This window comes from Dipodomys merriami, unplaced genomic scaffold, assembly GCF_024711535.1.
Source record: "Dipodomys merriami isolate MVZ:Mamm:240054 unplaced genomic scaffold, mDipMer1.0.p SCAF_166, whole genome shotgun sequence".
Classification (NCBI taxonomy): Eukaryota; Metazoa; Chordata; class Mammalia; order Rodentia; family Heteromyidae; genus Dipodomys; species Dipodomys merriami.
This window is the reverse complement of record NW_027203004.1, coordinates 1,014,031-1,031,494: the sequence shown is the minus strand read 5'-3', so window position 1 is coordinate 1,031,494 and position 17,464 is coordinate 1,014,031. Positions and strand designations below refer to the sequence as shown.

General features: G+C 35.1%; 1 non-coding gene across 1 annotated transcript; it reads right to left on the bottom strand.

Moving 5' to 3' along the window:
• Positions 1-17,132: 17,132 nt before the first annotated feature.
• On the bottom strand, positions 17,133-17,234 carry LOC138828859 (U6 spliceosomal RNA). Its single transcript, XR_011372398.1, has one exon. It is a non-coding gene; the product is annotated as a U6 spliceosomal RNA (small nuclear RNA).
• Between the last annotated feature and the right edge of the window lie 230 nt (positions 17,235-17,464).

The window sequence follows — 17,464 nt, the reverse complement described above, 5'->3', positions numbered from 1 at the left end:
TTGTGAATATATATGACATTTTCTTGATTGATTCATCTACTGAGGGGCATCCGTGTTGGTTCCATATCTTAGCTATGGAAAATAATGCTACAATTGACATAGTTGTGATAGTAACTTTAGTGTGGCCTTGTTTGTGGTCATTTGGGTAAATGCCCAGGAGTGGGATTGCTGGGTCATAGGGGAGATCTTCTGAGGAACATTTATACTTCTTTATGGAGTATTTGAACAAGTATACTTTTCAACCAATAGTGCAGTAACATTCCCTTTTGGCTATCTTCCCACCAGACCAGCATCTGTTATTATTAGTTTTCTTCATAATGGTCATCAAACTGGGGGAAGGTGGAATTTCAATGTTGCTTTTATTTGTATTTCTATGGCCAGAAATGTGGCATATTTCTTCATGTTTCAATTCACCATTCATATTTCTTCTACAGAGAGGTCTCTCTTTAAATCTTTAGTCAACTTATTAAGAGGGTTGCTCCTTTGAAGATTTGTTTTTTGGGGGGAGTTAACATTTGGGGCTCTAAATATATTTGAGATGTAAGGCCATTGCCTGTTGCAGAGCAAGTAACGAACTTCTCCCAATCTGTGGGCTTTCTATTTATCTTTTTATCTAAATCTTCTTAGATTTGGTGTCCGTCAAGTCTGTTAATTTATTGAAACAACCAATTCTGTTTTGTTGATCTTTTTATGTTTTAGTTCATCTTTATTTAGTTATTTCTGATTTTTTTTATTTGTTTCTGTATTCTGTTTTGGGTTTGGGCTTGTTCCTGTTTTCAAGAATTTTGAGTTATATAATTAAAATACAGACTTCAGATTTCCCCAATTGCTTGATGTAGGCACTTAGAGCTATAAATTTTCCTCTAAGTACTGCACTTACTGTTTTGAAGAGGAGTTGGTATTTTGTGTGTTCAATTTATTAATTTTCAGAAACTTTCAGATTTTCATTCTAATGTATTCAGTGCCTCACTGGTAATTCAGCAATGTGTTGTTCACTCTTCATGGGTTAGGGTTTTTTCTTTTTTTTTTTGCTTTAGCTTTTTAATTCTAAGTTTATTCTGTTGTGGTCTGACAAGATATGGGAATTCAAATAATTTTTCTTTCAATTCAGATAGAATTTCTATGTGACATAGGATATGTTCTATTTTGGAGATTCTTCCATGAGCTGCTGGGAAGAATTTGTATACTGATGCTGAATGTATATTCTGTCTATGTCTGTTAAGGAGAAGCGTTCAATGTAGTTATTTAGGTCTTCAGTTTATTGGTTGTGTTTTTCCTGGATAACCTATCCATGCATTTCAATGATGTGTTGCGATGTGTTTTTAGGTTAAGCAGTATTTGGTTGATGAAATGGGGTGCTCCAGGATTCAGGACATTGATACTTAGACATGATATATCCACCTAATGGAGATGTGCCTTTATCAATATATAATGTCTCTGCCTAGTAATTTTATTTTGAATTCTATTTCATCTTATGTTTGTACTATGGCCTGTTTATGGTGTTCATTTGCTTGAAAATTTTCCTTCCAGCCTTTCAGTTTGAGTAAGTGTTTGATTTTGTTAATAAAATGTGTCTCTTGTAGATACTACATGCATGCGTCTTGTTTTATTATACTACTATTTAGTCTGTTTTTTATTTGGAAAGTTAATTCCATTGATATTGAGAGTTAAGACTGTGAAATATCTCATAAATCCTGCCATGTTATTCACCTGTTCTTAGGCTCTGTGTCTAATCTACTCTTAATACATTTACCTTGTTCACTGGTAGGGAGACTTTTATATAACCATTTTCTGTTCTTCATGATCTTCTCTATGTAGGATATATTTGATTAACTTCTATCCTGCTGATTTGGTGGAGATACATTGTTTAAAGTTTTCTTTGTCATGAAATATTTTTATATATCCTTTTAATGTAAAGGAGAGTTTGGTTTGGGACCATATTCACGGTTGGTATTGTTTGCCTTTAATGTTTGTCATATATCATGCGAGGCTCCCCTTTTTACCATATCAGCTAAGAAATTTGTATTTATTCTGACTGTATATCCTTTATCCTATATCCTATATCCTTTATCCTATATCCTAATGATCCTCTAATGGATTATGATGTGATGGTGGTTTGTTCTGTTCTGGTACACTCTGGTGTTCTAAAGGCTTCTCTTATCTGAATGAGCCTATCTCTTTGATTTCTCTGTCTTACAATTGGTTATTGTTTTAGGGCTTCTATCTCTTTATTAAAGCTTTATTTTAGGTCTTGTATGGATTTTCTTTACAACTTTTTATTGGGTGGGGACTTGGGAGGTATGTGTTTTAGCGATGTCTTCTCTCATATCTTTTAACTAGGCATCCATTTTTCCCTTGGACTCTCTTGCCTTCTCAGAATTTATTTTTCTTTGTGTTTGGAGTCTCCATGAATTATTTTGCTGATCTTTGCTTGGTCTCATCTTGCTCACAAATTTCCTTGTAGAGGTTTTGTATCTTTTCATTAATCACAATTTCCAGCAGTATTTTTAATGTATTTTGAAAACTATCTTCTAGGTAATTGATTGTTCTAATGCCTGTTTATTTACTGTGTGAATTTTGTTACCTTGGCATGACTTTTGTCATATTTTTCTGATTTGTTCTGTCCATTTGAAGTATTTCTTGGCTTCAATTTGGGGGATCTATGATCTTAATAGGTGACTATCTATGTTCTTGGTTGATATGCCAAGTGTTGCTTTGTTCTTCTGTTGTGATTTGCTTTTCTGGAATTAGGTTTTTGTGTAGACCATTAAGTGTAGGAGAAGAGATCAGTAGTGAGAGATGTTGTCAAATGAATACTAATGCTTCCAACGAAAGTTCCGACTATCCATTGGTAAGGTGAATTATGTGTTTATATGTGAGTGTCTCTGTTCATGAATTTTTTTCTCATGTGGCCCTTTCAGTTCCACACTGCAGTTGTGTTTTTGAATATGTTGGTCAATACAGTCACAGCAGTCACCTTCCTGGCTGGGTAACTTTTCATAGATTTCTGTTTTCTTGTGAAGACAGTATAAAATATTCTTTTGAATTGTGTATCTATATATAATTATACCTAACAGTGTGACACTCTAGAAATGGAGTACCTTCTAGGATTCTAAATCTCTGTTTCATTAGAGAAATCTAGGGTAATTTTCTGTTGTTATTCTGCCACTGTTTATCCTCTTCCTCTGGTTTATTTATGATATTGTGGATTTTTGTGACATAATTTAGGATTTGTGATGGTTGTATCAAGTTATTTTTGTTTTTCTGTTTGTGTTACTTTGAAATAGTGATTTCAGGCTTCTATGAAGAGACAGTAATAATATGAAATGTGAAGAGCTTAAAGCTTAAAGAGGCACAATGAAGGCCTAAGTAACTTCATTACAGGCTAACAACCATCATGTGAGGTATGAATTGTGAAAATAACCATGGGTTGGACCCAGAAATGACACAAAAAGGAAATCAATTCCTGGACAACTGAGACATAAACAATCCTTGGTAAAGCCACAGGAATTTTGTCCAAATGCATTTACCAAAAATTGGTTAGCCATGCAGGACACGGTGACCCAGTGGCCAGACACTTCCGGTCAATCCCACCTCAATAATATTAGCCAATCACATATGTATAACTTATTTTGCTTAAAATGTTAATCAACCAAGTAATTTCTCATGTAAATCTTCCTCAAAGTAGTTTGTTCAATACTCTAAAAACTGTGCTGATTCTATGTTTTGGGTCTCTTAGTGTCATGGGTTACCGATTGCACAGAGTACCAGCCTGGAGCTTGCAAATAAAAGACTCCTTTGTTATTTGCATTGGTCGAGGTCTCTGGTGGTCTTCGGGTGGTCTTGAGTCTAGGTAAGACAAATGTAAGTTATTACATTGAAAGAAAGAGAGCAGATATTTTAACCTATTTGCTACAAGTAAATTAATGTTAAACAAAGCTAATTAACTCTTATTTACTCTTCAGAGGTTGAGTATAGTACTCTTGGATAACTTGGAGGAAAAGACTGAAGACTGATTACAATTGATGCCTTTCACAGAAATTACTGGCTAAACATTCTTCTTCAGAAAGGCAAATGCTCCATTTTTTTCATATTAGTATCATAAAATTATAACATCTGCATGTTGAATTGTTTTCCTCTGCTATTTTCAATACCATTCTTCATCCATTAGGTATCTAGGACTTGGTATGACCCGTTCCTTAAAATACCTATATTGCTTATATTGTGATATAAATCTCAGTAATATTAATATGAATTTATCTCTGAGTCTCATCTTGAGCTACATTCATATGTAATTTACGCAGTTTCAAGCAAGAAACCTATTTTACTCTTTTCTGTTCTTTAAACAATAAATCTATTATCTTTAAAAATATATTCTAAAGAAAATATGTTCTTTTATATTGTTCCAGTAAACATCACTTATTTCTAGTACTTTTACTGAAATAAATATAAAGTATGTCACATGGAGACAACCCCCCCTTATCACTTTAAAGTATATCCTTGGGGACTATTTTATATATAAAAATAACTAAGTGCAATGCACATGTTTATACATGAATCATCTAATGGTTAAGTCAATTAGACACAAGAACTATCATACCACATCAAGTCTCAATTTACTTAAAGGCACATTGTTCATGAATATCACTCATTTTTAGAAAATGACTAGTCACAACAAAGTTTATATTTCAAATTTAAAAAACAAAAATTACACCCAGATTTGATGTGAATATCCTGTTTCCAGGAATACATTTATTCAGCAAACAGGGAAACAAAAATATAAGGGTTTGTCATATAGAAAGAAAGATGTAAAGCATAATGTCTTTCCTTAAGATGATACATACATGAAAATAGTGTCATTTATTCAAAGATACTATAGAAATTCATGAGCAGATTTGTGATAAGAAGTGATAAGTAAGCAAAGTAACTGGAAAACTGTATTGATAAATAGTACTTTCAATATATGATGACGTTTTCAATAAATAAGCCTATAGATGATGATTTTGTATCTGTAACACACATCCAGTATTTTAGACATACTCCCATTGTCTTCCCTAAGTTCTTGATCAATATTATTCTACTTTCATGATGTCAATTGCTACTAAAGTAAAAAGGTGGGTGTTCTCTTGGTTTCCACATCCAATAAATTTTAGTATTTTGCAACGGTGTCTAAAGTCATGGAGTTTGACTTGGATGTGAAGTTTGAGGATACTGTATTCAGGGTATTAATTGGCCTGTAGCAGCCAGGAACTTATTGTGAATACACAGACACACGGGATACTAAGAATTAGGGACTTGATCTCGGGGAAAGATAAAGGTCCAGGCAAGATCTTGAAGCTGAGATAAAGCAATGCAGCAAACATCAATCAACTATCATTACAAGGGAATGGAACTTATCTCTGATGTGTCTGGTTGGCAGTTGTTTGTGTGCGTGTTTGTGTGTATGTGTGTGTGTGTGTGTGTGTGTGTGTGTGTGTGTGTGTGTGTGTGTGTGTGTGTGTGTGCGTGTGTAGAGAATTTTAGTGTGGCTTCTATATTTACAGTCCATAGAGCATTACTTGCTAAGGAGAAGATGCCTTTACCAGAGCTCCGATACCACTGTCATCACTTTTTACTGCAAAAAAACCACTTGCTTAATCTCTAATTAAAAAGGGAAAAATAAACTAACATCTTAGATGATTGTTTTGAAAATTAATTGGAATATTGAAGGCCAAAGGGAGAAATTGGAGATTAATATAATCTTTTTCCTCTCTTCTGATTATTAAAACACAATAGCTGTGATTTTCAGGAATCTCCTGTAATGTACTTACTGCTGAATTATTAGTATGTTTAATAATATGAAACACATGATAGAGAAATAGATCAGCCAGCAAGCACAAAAAACTAGAGATAAGTTCGAACTTTTGAGCAGGGTTGCCACATCTTTTAGGAATGCAGTTTCTTCATATGAATTTCAAATTTCATGGCTTTCCCTGTGTGAATAAATGGCAAGAAAGTACTATAGAAACAAAATTCCTGTTCAGCCAAGTAGAAAGTGCTTATGTTCCCATCCTCATGTAGCAAATTTCAATTCCATAAAGAGTCTTTGTTAGAATGCTTTCATTTAATATACTTTAGAACATCATCCTTCCCTGTTGGAGACAGGAAAAAAATATAATTTTGTTTGAATATTATCTTATGTAAGTTAGTGTGTACTGGCATGATTTGTATAATTACCGAAGTTTGTAATAAATATAAGTAGGGATCATGTCACAACTATAAAATATAATTAAAATCACATAAGACTAGAAGTCACAGAATTTTGTGCATGAAAAAATACATTAGATTAGTTGCAGAATTTCTATTTTGAGACAGACTTTATATTAAAATATAAAGCACTTTACTAAGGGTTGAAACATTTTATGGAAAAATATATATTTCTTAGAGATATTTTGCTTCATATTTTAAGAAGAAAAATCGTCTCAAAGTAATTATTTTTTAAATTTTTTTCCCGTTTCCATGTGATTAACCTCCAAATTAGAAATCCAGATATTTAATTCAAAATAGCCAAAAATATTTATTGAGTATAAGAACCTTCTGTCTCTACATTCTTCACACTAACTTTACCAAATATGATGAGTCTGAAATAATCAGTCTCTTTGTGACCTGTGTTGATATTATTTACAATGTAAGCAAAATGATTAAAAAGTAGTATTTAGTTTAGCTTAATTTCTCTGAAGAGACAACAAATGATATAATCAAAGGCTAAAACTGAGTAGATTTAAAATTTAGAATTCAGGAAATGTTTTTGACCACACTGGTTACTAACCATTATTTAATCTTAACTGGAACATTGAGAATAACTATAAGCCTAAGTGTAAGTAGATTCTAAAATTAATAGCAATACTCTAGTTCACATTCATCCTAATTCTTACCTGGCTTAATATGAAATTTACCATCAGGGGCTGGGAATGTGGCTCACTGGTAGAGCGCTTTCCTTGCATGCTCGAGGCCCTGGGTTCGATTCCTCAGCACTACATAAGTAAAAAGAAAAAAGCCGGAAGTGGTGCTGTGGCTCAAGTGGTAGAGTGCTAGCCTTGAGCTGAAGAGCTGAGGGACAGCACCCAGGCCCAGAGTTCAGGCCCCATGACCGTACCCAAAAAAAAAAAAAAAAAAAGAAATTTACCTTCAATTTGACCCTCATTTTTTTCTCTTACATTCTAACCCTAACCATGGCTAGAATCCTAACCATAACCTTGACACTAATGGTATCTCAAATCTAAAATTTATGAAAAATGCTTGTTTGTGTCATTCTAACTGAAATTCCACTTGTAATTCTTAAAATAAATTGCAGGTTTTCCTAAACCCTATAGATTTTCTCATTCTTAACTTTGAACCTATCTTGTTCCATAAGAGGAATCATTATACCCATTGATCTCAAATCCTAATATTATGAAATACATTGTACTTCCATTATCCCAGCTATTCCTGAATTCCTAGGACTTAAATAAGTTCAGATTTACTTAACATTTAACCCATTCCTTTTTTTTTTTCTTTTTGTTGGGCGTGCAGATTGGTCTCTGGGCCTGGGCAAGATCCCTGAGCACTAGGCATGGGCAAGATCCCCGAGTTCTTTAGCTCAAGGTGTGCACTTTACCACTTCAGCCACAGCACCACTTTCAGGTTTTCTGGTGGTTAATTGGACATAAGAGTCTCACAGACTTTCCTGCCAGGGCTGGCTTTGAACTGCATTCCTCAGAAATCAGATTCCTGAGCAGCTGTGATAATAGGTGCAAGCCACCAGTTTAACCAAGTTCTTTACTCTTTCCTCAACCCCCTTTAACCAGAAACCTAATCTTAATCACAATCTAAATTAACACCAAATGGTTATTGTAAGGAAAATTGTCTGGATTCTATTCAATCACACATTTTATTGCTTCTGCTTCTTAGTGAAAAACTAAATTTTACCCTAATCCTATCCTTTGCTAACCCTAACAAGAACTAAAACAGCAATTCACAATTTAAACCAAGTAATATCTGAATGTTAAAAGTAACACAGACGTTGGTTTTCATTCATTCTAACTTTGATATCATTCATTCTTCTTAAAACATATTGCAGTTTTACACAATACCTTACATCTTTTTCTCATCCAAACCCCAGCTCTACCTGGAACACCTTGTTGAATCCTAAACCTACAGATAACTGAATCAAAATGTTAATAGTAAGCCTCTATTTCACATTTATCCCAACTCTTGCTAGGTATGTAGGTCTAAATTTTACTTGCATTTTTTAAATTGTATTTTATTTTATTTGAGAACATACTGTACAGAGGGGCTACAATTACATGGGCAGGATAATGCATACATTTCTTACCAAGCATTGCAGCCTCCTCCTTTGTTTACCCTTCACTTCCCTTGCCCGCCTCCCCCCTCCCCCCACCCAATTTTACCCCCCTCCCCCCACCCAATTATACCCCCCTCCCCCCCCACATTGACATTGTAAAGCTGGTTTTGACATGACATTTTGTACTTCTCATTGTTGCAACAGATCCACCTGAATCCTTAAACGACTTGTTTGTCCCCATCTCCTCCACATGTTATACTGACATCAAATATAGTGAAAGCGGGGATTACACTGTGGGGGAGGGACATACAAAGCAACAAAGAAATAATCTTATAAATGCGTTAGAAACACATGCATGAAAGAAACGAAAACATTAAAATACATATTTAAGGGTTCATTTTCCTAACATCACATTATCTGACCTTTTCCGCTTGACTCATACCTATACTAGATATTGCAAATAAGGGAAACCATGGGACCTATGCTTCTTTGGGCCTGGCTTACTTCACTTAATATAATTTTTTCCAAACCTTTCCATTTCCTAACAAATGGGGAAATGTCATTCTTTCTGATGGAGGCATAGAATTCCATTGTAAATTTTACTTGCATTTTGAACCTAAAGTTTTTAAAGTGTTTTCCTATTTCCTGTCAGGTTTTATTTTGCATTTTTTAAAATTTTAGTTATTGTAAAATAGGCTGACAGAGGGATTATGGTTATATGTGTAAAGTAATGAGTACACTTCTTGATGAACATTGTTACCCTCTTCTTTGTTGTTCTCCCACTATAACTTCCCTCTCCCACCTCTCTCACTCCTCTTTCCCAATGGTGTAAAGTTCATTTTCAATATAGTGTGTTGTGAGTATCATTGTTGCAATGGGTCATCTTGTGTTGAACCTAAATTTTCTTTTTCTCTAACCCTAATTCTAATTCTGTCTGGGATCCTAACCCTAACCATAATAATAACAATAGCCCAATTCAAAAGATAAGAAAAAATATTAAAGTTTTTATTCATTCTGTTGATTCACTGTACATATTGAATTAAGCTGCAGTTCACCTTAAATCTTCCAAATTAGATTATATGTGTGTATTTAAAGATGTAATTTTATGTGAAAAACAGAAATCTTTGGAGGAAATAGTAATGAAAAGGAAATAGAGGGAGTATAATCAAATGCTTTAAATATATTTTGGAAAGAGCATAAAGAAATTGCCACTTCTGATAATTAATAACCATTAACAAAATAACTAAAAATTAATAAATAAATAACACACTACCATCTAGTGTTCTTTAAGAGAGCCATAATATGTCTTGTGAATAAAATATTTGTGTTAAATAAACTTTGTTCATGCATAATTCATATTGCCATTGGCCAATTATTTAACTTAATCAATAAATACATATCAAATAAAATTCCATGATAAAAATATAAATCAGTTAGTCATTGTTTGAGAAAATGTAGTCATGTGCTACTGAGAAAAACGTGTATTCTTATGCTGCTGGGTGAAATATTCGGTAGATGTCTCTTAAATCTAGTTGATCTATGCAGCTGTTTAGATCTGCAGTTTCTCTGTTGAGTTTTTGCCGAGTTGATCTATCTAGTGGGGAGAGTGGTGTGTTAAAATCCCCAACAATTAATGTCTTTGGATCTATGTGGGATTTGAGGGAAAGTAGTGTTTCTTGGATAAATTTGGGTGCTCCATTGTTTGGCGAATAGATATTTAGAATTGTAATATCCTCCTGAAGGAGAGATCCTTTAAGTAGCGTTATCTCTTCTCACCAATTTTAATTTGAAGTCTATTTTATCTGATATTAGGATTGCAACTCCCGTCTGTTTTGGGGGCCCGTTTGCTTGGTAGATTTTGCTCCAGCCTTTAATATCGAAAATGTGTTTGTTTTTACAGGCAAGATGTGCCTCCCGAAGGCAGCAGATAGAAGGATCTTGTTTTTTAATCCAAGTAGACAGTCTATGTCGCTTAATTGGAGAGTTCAGTCCGTTAATGATAAGAGATAGGACTGAGAGGTATTTGGGAGTTCCTGCCATTTTATCCACCTTCTTGGTGGCTGCAAAAACTGGGTTCTTCCTATGGTTCTTAGATTCTCAGTTTGGGTGCAGTTTCTTGGCCTTTATTGTGGTCTTGTTGACTTTCTCTTTGTAGGGCATCTTTAAGAATCTTTTGTAGGGCTGGCTTGGTGGAGATGTACTGTTTCAATTTTTCTTTGCTATGGAAGGTTTTTATTTGGCCTTTAGTTATGAAGGAGAGTTTAGCTGGGTACAGTATTCTTGGTTGATAGTTGTTTGATTTTTACGGCTTGGCATACATCATTCCAGGCTCTTCTTGCTTTGATTGTCTCTGCTGAGAAATCTGAGGTGATTCTAATTGGTTTCGCTTTATAGATGATTAATCTTTTCTCCTTGACAGCTTTAAGGATCTTTTCCTTGGTCTGAGTTGATCCTGTGTGGATTATAATGTGATGGTCGGATGTCCTATTATGATCTAGTTTATTTGGAGTTCTAAAAGCTTCTTGTATCTGAATAGGCTTATCTTTTTGCATGTTTGGGAAGTTCTCTGTTAGGATCCTGTTAAAAAAAATTCCTAGACCATTACCTTCTGTTTCTAGGTGCACCTCTACACCCATTTTCCTTAGATTAAGCCTTCTGATGGTGTCTCTTCCAAGTGTTGGATAGATCTATCGTATTTCTTGGACTTGTCTTGGATGCTTGTATGGTGTTTCTCTATAATATCTAGGCTGTCTTCAATCCCCGAGATTTGATCTTCTGCATGGTTTACCCTGCTGTCAAGACTTTCTACTTTGTTTTTTATTTCTTTTCCTTCTAATTGGTCAGCTAAGAAAAGTCCAGGACCAGATTGTTTGACAGCAGAATTCTTCAAGCCATCAAAGCAGAACTCACACCAATACTCCTCCACCTCTTCAATGAAATTGAAAGAGAAAATCACTACTGAACACATTCTATGAAACCATCATAACCCTCATCCCAAACATTTTCATATGGACTTCACCTCAGTCTACAACATTCCTTCATTATTCTGTCCCTGATGTTTTTATACTGTCAAGACATAATAAAACCAGTTTGATTTACAGCATGAGAAGTTATCCACCTGGCTGACTTTGAAGCAGAGCATGGTCAATAGAGAACATGCCTTCTGGTTTCTCATTACATGTAATGGCTTTTGTAATGATTGCATTCTATTTAGTATTTTAAAAAAAACTGCTGGCTAGTTTGTGACCATTTGGGTAAATGCCCCAAAGTGGTATTGTTGGATCATAGAGGAGCTCTATGTGCAGTCTTTGGAGGAAACTCCATACTAATTTCTAAAGCTGTTGAACAAGTTTACACTCCGAACAATAATGCATTAAGGTTCCATTCTGTCCACATCCCCACCAGCATCTGTTGTTTTTAGAGTTCATGATTATAGCCACTCTAACTGGGGTGATATGGCATCTCAATGTTGTTTTGATTTGCATTTCTTTTATGGCTAGAGAGGTTGAGCATTTCTTCATGTGTCTATTGGCCATACTATTTTCCTCTTCAGAAAAGTTTCTCTTTAAGTCTTTAGCTCACTTATTTATTGTTTCTTTGAGGATTTGTCGTTGGGGGATTTACTTTTTTTTGGTTCCAAGTATATTTTAGATATGAGACCCTTGTCAATTACCAGCACAACTATGTTTATTGAAGCATTATTTATCATGGCTAAATTATGAAACAAACCCAGATGTCCCTCACTAGATGAAAGGATGAAGAAAATGTGATATATACATATATATACATACATATATATATATATATATATATATATATATATATATATATATATATATATATATATATATATATATATATATATATATATACAATGGAATTCTATGCCTCCATCAGAAAGAATAACAATGCCCCATTTGTTAGGAAATGGAAAGACTTACAAAAAATATATTAAGTGAATAAAGCCAGGCCCAAAAAACATAGGTAATAGGTCACATGGTTTCCCTTATTTGCAAAAACTAGTATATGTCTGAGACAAGCAGAAAAGGGCAGATAAGTTGATGTTAGATGAAATGAACCCCAAGATAAGGATTCAATTTTTTTTTCTTTATTGCAATTGTTTCAAACATTTATAAGATGATTTCTTTGTTGATTTGCATGTCCATCCCCCATGGTATAACCCATGCTTTCACTGTATTTGTTGTTGGTATAACTTGTGGAGGGGAAGGGAAAAAAGCAAATCATTTAAATAGGGATGCAGGTGGACTCATTGTAATAATGAAATGTACAAATCCTTATTTCGAAAAATGAACTTTACATCCTTGGTGGGATGGGGAGTGTGGGGGGAGATGCGAAGGGATGGGAACAAGAAGCAAAGGAGGCAACAATGCTTGATAAGAAATATACTCATTATCTTGTCCATGTAATTGTAATTGTTATTCCTAGAAATTTATGTTAAGTATTTCACAAGTTTTTTTTCTCTTAATTCTTAAGAAAACATTTGCTATAATTTTAATATTATTACCATTTTAGTGTTAGGAAATATTGTAATTAAAGGCACTAAGTGCATGGCCCAAAGACACACAGTGGGGAAGGAAATGATTCAAAATTTCAAAAAGTAAACAATAAAAAAGTAGGTAAAATCCTCTCCATTCCCTTACTCTCTCAACTCAATATTCATGCTGTCCAAGAAATAATATCATAGCAATTATTGCCCACGGTAATTGTTTTTTTTTGTTAAAAAATATATATTTATTTCAGTTTTTAGATGCTTCAGATGTTACAGGCCATCATGATTTAAATATGAGGGAAAAACATTTTAGAAAGGATAAGAACCTTTTGTTTAAAGACTGAAATATAAATTGTTCATTGACTTTTAAGAAACAAAGTTCACAATAACCTATTAAAAAAAAAACAATCATTTTTCCCCCTTAACTTAATGGAGATTTCCTTCTAGTGAAGCTTTTTGAAAGAAGATAAAATTTTTCATTTTCTTGAGACTGAATTGATGAAAGGGCATATGGTATCCCCAAAAATGTCTGATGAGTAAGAACATTAAAATGACTAAACTGATGGGACACATTTAATTCATTATGATAAACCCAAGAATGGCTATATGAATCTTGTTCTGAATTGCTGTCCTCTCCTTCAGAGCCCACGGTAATTGTTTTCTGTCACATTTTGTCTTCAACACAGTGTTGGTAACATTGGGTTATCATGCTCAGAGCTGAGCTCATAAATTGAAGTCTAAAGAGAGACAAATTTCTTCTGTTCCACAGTTCCAGTATACATTTTAAAAAGTACTAAAGGGCTGGGAAGGTGGCTCAGTGGTAGAGCGACTGCCTTGCATGCATGAGGCCCTGGGTTCGATTCCTCAGCACCACATAAGCAAAAAAGAAAAAAGGCGGAAGTGGCGCTGTGGCTCACGTGGTAGAGCACTAGCCTTGAGCTGAAGAGCTGAGGGACAGTGCCCAGGCCCAGAGTTCAGGCCCCATGACTGGACCCCCCCCCAAAAAAAAGTACTAAAACTAGCTGGTAGCTGGTGGCTCACACTTATAATCCTGGCTACAGAGGAAGCTGAGATCTGAGGAATGCGCTACAAAGCAAGTCCAGGCTGGAAAATCTGTGAGACTCTTATCTACAATAAACTACTAGGAAAGCAGAACTGGCACTGTGGCTCAAGGGGTAGAGCACTAATCGTTAGCTGAAAGGCGCAGGGAGAGCGCCCAAGCCCAGAGTTCATGCCACATGACCAAATTAAAAAAAAAAAAAGATTAAAACGTTTAAATATCATCACTTACTGTCTTTTAAGAATCCAAAAATGAAATAAATTCATATATAATCACTCCAAAACGCTTTAAAAGTGGGAGATGATAAATAAGCCTCCATGAAGTAAATTTTCTTCTACTTTTTAAATTATTCTGAAAGCCTTGTGCTGGTTGGTCACACCTGTAATCCTGTCTACTCGGGTGTCTGCTCAGGAACCTGAGATCTGTGGATAACCGTTCGAAGCCAATCAGGACAAAAAATATTCATGAGAATATTTTAAAAAAATTACAATGGAATTCTATGCCTCCATCAGAAAGAATGACATTGCCCATTTGTTAGGAAATGGAAAGGCTTGGAAAAAATTATATTAAGTGAAGTAAGCCAGGCCCAAAGAAACATAGGTTCCATGGTTTCCCTTATTTGCAATATCTAGTATATGTATGAGTCAAGCAGCAAAGGTCAGATAATGTGATGTTAGGAAAATGAACCCTTACATATGTATTTAAATGTTTTTTTCTTTCATGAATTTTTTTCTAACGCATTTATAAAATTATTTCTTTCTTGCTTTGTATATCCCTCCCCCACAGTATAACCCCTGCTTTCACTATATTTGATGTCGTTATAATTTGTGGAGGAGAAGGGGAAAAACAAGTCGTTTAAGGATACAGGTGGACACGTTGCAACAATGAGAAGTACAAGTTGTCCTGTCAAAAACGAACTTTACAACTTTGGTGTGGGGGGGAGTATGGGGTGGGGGGTTGGGGGGAGGCTGGGAAGGGAAGTGAAGGGTAAAAAAAGGAGGAGGCTGCAATGCTTGATAAGAAATGTACTCATTATCTTGCCCATGTAATTGTAACCCCTCTGTACAGTATGTTCACAATAAAAAATAATAAAAATATTAAAAAAAATTAATGAACTAGCAAAGAGCCAAGAATGGAGATGTAGCTTATATAGTAGCTCATCAATCTAGAGAGGAATGGCCTAGCGGGACCTTGATGCACTGAATTCAAACTCTGAGAACAAAAATGTGCAGGCATGCACACACACACACACATACACAAACACACATTTATTCAAAATATCTGCATATCAGTGTTTTGTATTAATTTCTTTGTTAACGATATTATATGGGTAAAATAGGGGAAATATTCTCTTCCATCCCATAACATTTTTATATTTTTATTGTAAAAGTACTATACAGAGTGGTTACAGTTACATGAATAGTTCATTTCCTATCAAACATTGTTACCTCCTCCTTTGTTTTCCCCCCACCATCCCTTCCCTCCCAGCTCCACAAGTACACTCCCCTCCCCCACCCTCCTAAATTGTAAAATTCGTTTTTCAACATACTGTCTTGTGCGTCACATTGTTGCAATGGGTCATACTGTATCCTTATTTTACCATTTTGTTTTTTCCCTTTCCATCCCCAAATTAGAGAAGTGTATATACAAGATGGAGGTGCACCAACATCAGATTCAGTGAAAACAGGGGTTTAACTGTGTGGGATGCACATATAAAAATCACATCATACATTATAAATATATTAGAAAACACAGGAAGAAATAAAAAACCACTTGTGTCCTTATCATGGGGTTCATTTACCTTAACATCATCTTATCTATTCATATGCACATGCTTTTGACCTTTTTTTTTTTAATTGTGAAAATACCATACAGAGGAGTTACAATTACGTGGAAAATGTAATGAGTACATTTCTTATCAAGCATTGTTGCCTACTCCTTTTTTTCGCCTTACCATACCTTCTTTGCTTATCCCAGATATGCATTAGTTATTGCAAATAAGGGATACCACAGGACCTTTGATTCTTTTTTTTATTGTGAAAATGCCATACAGAGGTGTTACAATTACATGCGTGAGTTATTGAGTACATTTTTTTTTTATTGTGAGAATACTGACAGAGGAGTTACAATTACATGGGCAAGATAATGAGTACATTTCTTATCAAACATTGTTGCCTCCCCTTTGTTTCCCCTTCCCATCCCTTCCCACACTCCCCCACTTTCCCCACCCTGTCCTCCTCCCCCCAAAGTTGTAAAGTTCATTTTTGACATAATAACTTGTACATCTCATTGTTGCAATGGGTCCACTTGCTCCTCCTTTGTTTCCTCTTCCCATCCCTGCCCATCTCCCACCCCCTACACCCACCAACCCCTCCCCCCATCCCTCCCCACTGTCCACATCCCTCAACACCTGGCCAAAATCATTTTTTGACATAACGACTTGTTCATCTCATTGTTGCAATCGGTCCACCTGCATCCCTTTTTCAACGATTTGTGTTTCCCTTCCACTGCACAAAGTATACCAACATCAAATACAGTGAAAACAGGGGCTTTAGCTTGCAGGAGGAACATACAAAGCAACAAAGAATTCATCTTATAAATATCTTAGAAACAATCACAAGAAATAAAAACTATTTGAATCCTTATCTTGGGGTTCATTTTGCCTAACATCAACTTATATGATGTTTTCTTCTTGTAGCAGACACATACTAGTTATTGCAATTAAGGAATCCATGGGACCTATCTTTCTTTGGGCCTGGCTTACTTCACTTCTTTGGGCCTGGCTTAATTCACTTAATATAAATTTTTCCATGTCTTTCCATTTCCTAACTGGGTGATGTCATTCTTTCTGATGGAGGCATAGAATTCCAGTACACATGCGCGCACACACACACACACACACACACACACACACACACACACACACACACACAGACAGACACACACACACACATTTTCTTGATCCATTAGTTTACTTTGGGGCCTCTGGTTTGGTTCTGTATCTTAGCTTTGGTAAATAATGCTGCAATGAACATAGTTTTGCTGGTAGTTTTAGTATGGTCTTGTTTGTGATCATTTGGGTGAATGCCCAAAATGGGATTGCTGGGACTTAGGGGCGCTCTATTGTAGTCTTTTGAGGAACCGCCATACTACTTTCCAAACTCTTCGAACAAGTTTAAACTCCCAACAACAATGCATTAAGGTTCCCTTCTGTCCACATTCCCTCCATCTGTTCTTTTAAAAATCTAGAATGCTTCACGAAGTTGAGTGTCATCCTCAGTCAGGGGCTATTCTTCTCTTTATTGTTCCAATGTTAGTGTATGTGCTACTGAATTGAGCACAGAACATTTTTTATACATAAAGTGTAATTGATTTTCTTAAACTAGACAATTCCACAAAAATTTAATTCAAAAGAATTGTCATGAAATTTTAGAACCATGTATTTCTTACATAAGAACACATTTAAGAATAAAGTCAAGTTTGACATGTCAAAAACAAAATAATACCAGATATTTGTTGTTCAACAGATGTGTAGGAGAAGGAATTCAATTATTCTGTACAAGGAACCTGC